The following is an 8,348-nucleotide window of genomic DNA, read 5'->3' on the forward strand; positions in this document are numbered from 1 at the left end:
ACTGGTGATGACCGTAGTTTGAGGAGTTCATGTATTCACTATGTGCTAATGCTTTGTTCCGGTTCTCTATTAAAAGGAGGCCTTAATATCCCTTAGTTTCCATTAGGACCCCGCTGCCATGGGAGGGTAGGACAAAAGATGTCATGCAAGTTCTTTTCCATAAGCACGTATGACTATATTCGGAATACATGCCTACATTACATCAACGAACTGGAGCTAGTTCTGTGTCACCCTATGTTATGATTGTTACATGATGAACCACATCCGGCATAATTATCCATTATTGATCCAATGCCTACGAGCTTTCCATATACTAGTTTACGCTTATTCACTTTCCCGTTGCTATTGTTACAATCACTACAAAATACCAAAAACATTACTTTGCTTTCGCTACTCTTTTGTTACCGTTACCATAACTATCATATTACTTTGCTACTAAACACTTTGCTGCAGATACTAAGATTCCAGGTGTGGTTGAATTGACAACTCAGCTGCTAATACTTGAGAATATTCTTTGGCTCCCCTTGTGTCGAATCAATAAATTTGGGTCGAATACTCTACCCTCGAAAGCTGTTGCGATCCCCTATACTTGTGGGTTATCACCCTTCCCTGGAGAGGACCCGCCTCAGGACCAGGTCGCCCATCTCAAGCGTCCTAGAGCGAATGGTGCGGCAATGGTTACGCCGCAGCGCTTGCTGGTACCTTGCCACCCTTAATGCAGCTTCGCGACGATGCTCCTCCCCCAGCACGAGATCCATCCCCCGCATGGCATCCTGCTGCGTTTCATCAAACGCCAGAACCCGCACGGAGCGATGCTTGACCTCGTGAGGGAGGACTGCTTCAGCTCCGTAGACGAGGAAGAACGGAGTCTCGCCCGTTGGCTTGGTGGCGGTGGTGCGGATGGACCACAACACAGATTGGAGCTCATCATGCCAGCCCCTGCCGCAGCCTCCAGCTTCTTCTTGAAGGTCCTGGTCTTGAGGCCCCTCAGGACCTCAGCGTTGGCGTGCTCAGCCTGACCATTGCTCCTGGGGTGGGCCACCGAAGCATAGCAGATCTGCGTTCCAAGGTTAGCACAATAGGTTTTGAAGAGGTTACTAGTAAACTGCGAGCCGTTATCTGTGATGATGCGGTTGGGGACCCCGAAGTGGCTCACGAGGCCCTTGATGAACTTGACGGCAGAGCCGGCCGGGATGGTACGGACGGCTTCCACTTCTGCCCACTTGGTGAACTTGTCGATGGCGACGTAGACATAGCGATAGCCCCCTTGCGCCCATGGGAACGGGCCTAAGATATCCAACCCCCAGACTGCGAACAACCATGTGAGAGGGATGGTTTGGAGGCCCTGAGCTGGCTGATGGATTTGCTTGGCATGGAATTGGCAGGCTTCGCAGGACTTCACCAGCTCGGTTGTGTCGTTGAGCGATGTAGGCCAATAGAATCCACTGCGGAACACCTTGCCTACGTGGGTCCGTGACGACGAGTGATGCCCGCAGTCCCCGCCATGTATGTCAATCAGCAACTCCCTTCCTTGATCGCTGGAGATGCAGCGCAATGTGACATCATTCGGTCATTTCCTGTATAACTCGCCATCTTGGATACAGTATGCCGTGGCTTGCTGGGCCACGCTCTCCGCGTCCTCTTCCTTCTCCGGCAGCGTCCCGTGCCTCAGGTACTCCTTGAATTCCTTGGTCCAGCATTCCTCCTGAGGCTCGAGCGCCAAGAGCAGCCGAGCCCCTGAGGTCGGGCCACAGGCTGGGGCTCCCATGGCCGGGGGCTGTGAGAGCTCCTCCCGAGGCTGAATCGTGCTTGAAAGCGGTGGCGTAGATGATGGCTTGAAGAGTCGCTCTTCAAAGATGCCGGGCTCTTGCGGTTGCCGCTTGGATGCCCTCCTGGCGATGTCGTCGGCCTCCTTGTTGGTGCCCCGGGGCACATGCTGCAGCTCCAGGCCCGAGAACTGCTTTTCCATCTTGTGCACCTCTGTGAGGTAGGCCTCCATGTGCTCGTCCTTCGGCTCGTACACCTTGTTGGAGAAGTTGACGAGGGGCTGCGAGTCGCCTTTGACGGTGAGGCGCTTCACCCCTAGAGCCGCCGCAGCCTTCAGGCCTGCTATGAGGCCTTCGTATTCTGCGATGTTGTTGGAGACCTTCTCGCCATGCTGGAAACAGAGTTGCACGACGTAGTAGAGCTTGTCCTGAGTGGGCGAGATGAGCACTACTCCAGCCCCCGCGCCCTGGTGTGCGAAGGCACCATCGAAATACATGACCCAGCCGTCTGGTGCATCGCTTCCTGGGGAGGTGGACCGGTCTTCTCCTTCCTCAAGAGCCGGGGCATCTGCCCATTCTGCCATGAAATCAGCGAGCGCAGCTCCCTTGATGACCCTAGTAGTGCTGAACTCCAACTGGAATGCTTGCAACTCGATGTTCCACTCAGCGACCCTTCCGGCTGAGTTAGGGCTCCTGAGTACCCTCTCCAATGGGTAGGCTGAGACGACCTTGATGGGGTGGCCCTGGAAGTAGTGTCGCAGCTTGCGCGAGGCCACCAAGAGTGCGAGCAGGAGCTTTTGCGGCATGGGGTAGCGTGCCCTCACGTCCCTCAGTACGGTGCTGACAAAGTACACCGGGTGTTCGACGAGGGCGGGCGCACTGTCGAGGCACGGGTCCTGCGGAGATTGTGGCATATCCTGAGGTGGTGGGTTTCCTGAGACCTGACCATCCTCAGGAGCTTCTGCGATGCTGCCCTGTTGAGCTTGGTCTCCCGCCGCTGATGGCCTTGCTGCGCCTTCCTGACCCTACGCTGCATCAGCTCTGGCTTGGCACGACACACCCTTGTCTTTGCGCTCCTCCCGAACCGCCACCAGCGCCGTGCTGGCGGAGTATGGTGTGGAGGCAAGGTAGAGCACTAGGGGCTCAAGAGGCCGCGGTGCCACCATCACCGGGGGACTGGTGAGGTATTTCTTGAGGTCTTGGAAGGCCCGGTCGGCCTCCGGGGTCCATTCGAACGGGCCCTTCGTCTTCATGAGCTTAAAGAAGGGTAAGGCGCGCTCGCCTAGCTTGGAGATGAAACGCCCTAATGCGGTCACCCGCCCCGCTAGCTTCTGCATCTCCTTGAGGGTCTGTGGTGGGCTCATGTCTTCGATGGCCTTGATCTTCTCCGGGTTCGCCTCGATCCCTCTGTGGGATACGAGGAACCCCAGTAGCTTGCCGGAGGGGACGCCAAACACGCACTTTTCCGGGTAAAGGCTCAAGTTCGCTTGGCGCAAGCTCTCGAAGGTCTCTTCTAGGTCTTGAATCAATGTCCCCGCCTCGCGAGATTTGACCACTATGTCATCAACATAGGCCTCTATGTTCCTGCCGAGCTGCCGCCCCAAAGCGATGTGCATCAACCGCTGAAAGGTTGCACCCATGTTGCGTAGCCCGAAGGGCATGCAGGTGTAGCAATACACCTCGCATGGTGTTAGGAAGGCTGTCTTCTCCACATCCTCCACTGCCATCTTGATTTGATGGTATCCTGAGAATGTATCCAGGAAACATAGCAAGTCGCACTTGGCGGTGGAGTCGACAATTTGATCGATGCGTGGAAGTGGGAACAGATCTTGGGGGCAAGCTTAAGGTTGGTGAAGTCGACGCACATCTGTTCCTTCCCGCCTTTCTTCGGTACTACGACGGGGTTCGCCAGCCATTCGGGGTATCAAACTTCCCGGATGGTACCTGCTGCCTCCAGCTTGCGCATCTCTTGGATGATGAAGGCCTGCTTCTTGGTAGACTGCCGTCTTTCTTGCTACTTCACGGGGCGTACATTGGGGCACACCCTTAAATGATGCTGGATCACCTCTCTCAGGACCCCTACCAGCTGATTGGGCTCCCACGCGAATATCTCCTTGTTCGCGCGCAAAAACCTCACCAAATCTTCTTCTTGTCCCGCGTCAAGGCCGGTTCCTATGGTGAAGGTGGCTCCTGAAGACCCGTCCTTGTTGACCGGCACCTGCTTGGTCTCCGCCTTGTCTTGGGTGAACAACTGCTTCTTCTTGGTGGGCGTGGTCTCCTTGGCCTCAGGGGCGCCGGTGCCGGCTAGCTGTGCCGCTGCCGCAGTCTTGAAGGCGAGCCTGAGCACCGTCACAACCTCCTTAGTGTCACACTTGATGGTGAGGGCGCCCTTGCTCCCTGGCATCTTCATGAGGTTGTTGGCCGGGTGAGTCGCCGCCATGAACTGAGCGAGGGCCGGGTACCCGAGGATGGCATTGTACGGGAGACCAATGTGGGCGACGTCAAAGTCCACCAGCTCGGTGCGATAGTTGTCTCGCGTGCCAAAGGTGACAGGGAGGCGAATCTGCCCCAGAGAGTGGGCAGCTCCACCAACCACTCCCATGAAGGGCTTGCTGAGGCCGAGCCGCTCGAGCGGTACATGAAGAAGGCGGAAGGCTTCTTCGGAGAGCAAGTTGAGGTTGGCGTTGCCGTCGATGAGGGTCTTGGTAACCGCCACGTTGTAGATGGTGGGAGTGCAGAGCATCGGGAGCATCACGGAGCCGGCGGTGGAATCGGGGTGGTCTTCCGAGCCGAAGGTGAGGTCGGCCTCCGGCGCGGCCCAACCCGGCGGAGCCCTCGGGCGCCTGGTGGCTGTCCCAATCTGGCGGAAGAAAGGCTTGACGTGGCAATCTGAAGGCAGTGCTTGAGAGCCACCTAGCAGTGCCGCGACTGCGTGGTGCGCCGGCACCGCGTAGCGCGCGGTGAAGAGGTCGCGGAGTTCCTCCCAGGACGCCATCGTGGATCCCGGGAGGTTCAGCAGCCAGGCGCGCGGCTCGCCGGCGAGGGCCACGGGGAACCAGTTGGCCATGATCTTGTCGTCGCCTCCGACCTCGAGGACGGCCTCCTCGCACTACAAAAAATACACTTCCGTGATGATACGTGTTTGTCACAGTAGGTCGCGTTTTTGTCATGCATGTACATCCATGACAAATTTATGACAGAATCAAGATAGTCATACATGTGCTGTCGTAGAAGTGTTCCATGACATTACCAAAATTATCATCACAGAAGTGTCCACTTCCATGATGATAAATCGCGCGTCACAGAAGTACTTTCGTCAAGGGTGACCGACACGTGGCATCCACCGTAACGGAACGCCGTTAAGCTATCGGGTCGGGTTTTGGATCCGATAACCCGTTAACAGCCCCGACCAATGGGGATTTTCCACGTGTAAAATCATCATTGGCTGGAGGAGACACGTGGCAGGTCCGCGTTGGCACAGGTGTCACTCATCCAATGGGCGAGACGCGCCTATAATATGTTGACACGTGGACCGGCCCATCAAGTTTAAATGGGCCGGCCCAACTGAAGGCCCACAAGATTTTGCGGACCATAATGGGCCAGCCCAACTAATGGCCCATGAGATTTTGCGGACCATAGTGGGCTAGCCCAGCTAAAGGCCCACAAGATTTTGCGGGCCATAATGTGCCGGCCCAGGTAAAGGCCCACAAGATTTTTGTGTGCCATAATGGGCCGGCCCAGGTAAAGGCCCACAAGATTCTTGCGGATCATAATAGGGCGGCCCAGCTAAAGGCCCACAAGATTTCACCGACATTAATGGGTCGGCCCAGCTGTAGGCTCACAAGATTTTGAGGACCCTAGTAGGCCGGCCCATTAACTGGCTGCCATGTTTTGGGCCTAATGCCGGCCCATATTTGATCCAGTCCATTAATGGCCTGCCACGCTCCGGGCCTAATAGTGGCCCATATGAGATCCGGCCCGTTAAAAGCCTACCACGTTCTGGGCCAAATTACGGCCCAGATCAGGTCCGGCCCTTTAAGAGGCTTTGGGCTCAATTATGGCCCATATCGGATTCGACCCGTCAACTGGACACTATGCTTTTGGGCCCATTTGCTAAAGGCCCACTTAGTAATTCGGCCTGATATTAGTTTTGGCCTGTTAAGGGCCCGTTTAACATTTCGGCCCTATATTAATTTCGGCCTGTTAAAAGCCCGTCATATAGTTGGGCCTAACTACGGCCCGGTTTGCATCCGGCCTGCTCGCAGCCGATATCTGATTGGGCCAAACAAGGACCGAGACAATTTTGGCCTGTTAAAAGCCCGTGATTTGATTCGCACAATCATGGGCCGGGGTTCATTTTGGGCTGCTGCCGGCTCGTGATCTGTTTGACACCTTTCAGGCCCAACCTACATCGTGATTGCATGACGGCCTGATTATGTACCGTAATTTTACAGTTTGGCCGGTTTACTGCGAAGACAGGATATATACAGTAAAATAACTGCAGCATCGTGAATAAGAAGAAACCTAGACTATACAATAAAGAAATTACGACATATTACATCCACTGAGCATCAAAGTTCGCCACTATGATAATATAGAACAAGCAGACAACAGATTACATACACTGGGCATCAAAGATCGCCACTAGTGCAAATAAACATGCCGACAAAATAATATACAAAACCGACAACACTTCAATAGAGTCCAAGAAAGGTTAGCCCTGCTGGGGAGCTACAGCGCAAGTAGCTGAGCAAGATGATGAGACTGCGTTTGTTCAACACTTATATTTTCCTCACTCTGAAAGATAAACAAGCAGACAGATGACAGGTTTTGCACATAAAAGTATCAGTGCTGACAATTCATCACATTTCTTACTGACGAATAAAGTGACACAGTCTAAAATTGCATTAACACAATATGGTATTGTTCAGGTCAAGACATGGCAGGAAATGACATTGTGAAGGAGTTGGCAGCTTCATGACACCACTGGGTTACAGATCAAGAACTCATAAGTATCAATGGTTAGTGTGCTGTCAATTTATACCATTTCAGATTGGCAAATAAAGAGACGGTTTAAATAATAGTAGAATGCTATGACATTGTTCATAGTTAAGACATTGCAGAATATGACATTGTGCTGTAGTGGGTAGGTTCACCACACCACTGGATTACGGATGAAGAACAGAAGCATACATGCAGTGCAAAAGAAGATCACTTGCTCTGTATAGTTTAATTTACATGGTATGAAGAAGGAACTTGGTTGTACAACTGAAAATTTAAATTCAAAAAGGACAAACTTTTGTTTATGAACTACATAATAAACTTTAAACAAGCAATTTGATGCAAACACCAAAAATAAACAGATGTTGCAGTCATGCCTAACCAAATATATACAACAAAGTTTGAAGGCTTGAGATAGACAAACTTACATTATTGGTGAACACAGGCTCTATAAAGGCCTTGTCCATGCTGAGGGGGGGGGGCAATTCAAGAAGTTTACCACAGAATCTTCTCCAAAAGCATTGCCTTTATTCTAAAATTTGTTAAGAGTAAATATAGATGTGATAATATACGAAAAAATGAAGAATATTTAAGATAAGATGAAGAGTGATGCTACATAACCAAGTAGCTATAAATGTAAGTGCAACGATACAGGCAAAAGGTACAGCCAAGAGCAATGCACAACTAAACTTCTTTAGTACCAACCTTATGGTAAGAGTAAATATAGATCTGATGTGTAGAAAATGGGGGGCAAAGGAAAATAAACTGCAGAGTGATGGTACATGAACAACTACATGTCATTATAAGTACACTGATAAAGGACAACATGTACTTACAAGAACAATGCAGAGCTAAAAAACATTGGCATTGGATATATTCTACAGTAATGTAACCATTCATACAGATCAGATAATTTGGAGCGAACAATTGATAAGCAAGCTATCATGCATACTGCTGTCACATAATGAACAAGGTATGTATGCAAGTATAGTGATACAGGACAACAGGTACTAACAAGAGCAATGCAGCGGGCAGCATATTTGCGATATCCTGTCGTTCTTGTCAAACCGGAATTCTTATTCGAGCAGATTTCCTGCAAGAAAGATCCGTAAGGCACATACAGAAAAGTAGAAGTTCAAATTTTCATGTGATTTCATTGATAGTACCTCATCCTGGGAACGAGACCAATGCATAACAAGGTTTTTCCATTCAATGTCTTCTAAATTTAGCACAGGAGACTTCATCGGAAATTCGTTTATAGACTTGCCATCAAAGTGTGATTTCCTTAGGTAACACCGATACTGCTGCAATGCTTCCTTGTAAAGCACAAGCAAGCTTTGCTCGTCATGACTATCCAAATTGACCCTCGCCTAGTTACAACAATGTAATGTAAATCATTGATGTGTTCAATCAGCAGAAAACAGGAAAATAATAACCATGAATAATAGCACTTACACGTAAGTTGGACAGGAAGATGTGAAAATGGTGTTTGTCTTCACAATAATCTTCCCATGACGGGAATATATGCACGTAGTCCCTAACAACATTGAAAGCATTGTCTTTTAAACTGGGAATAAATGG

The sequence above is a fragment of the Triticum urartu genome, chromosome 4 (assembly GCF_003073215.2).
Source record: "Triticum urartu cultivar G1812 chromosome 4, Tu2.1, whole genome shotgun sequence".
Classification (NCBI taxonomy): Eukaryota; Viridiplantae; Streptophyta; class Magnoliopsida; order Poales; family Poaceae; genus Triticum; species Triticum urartu.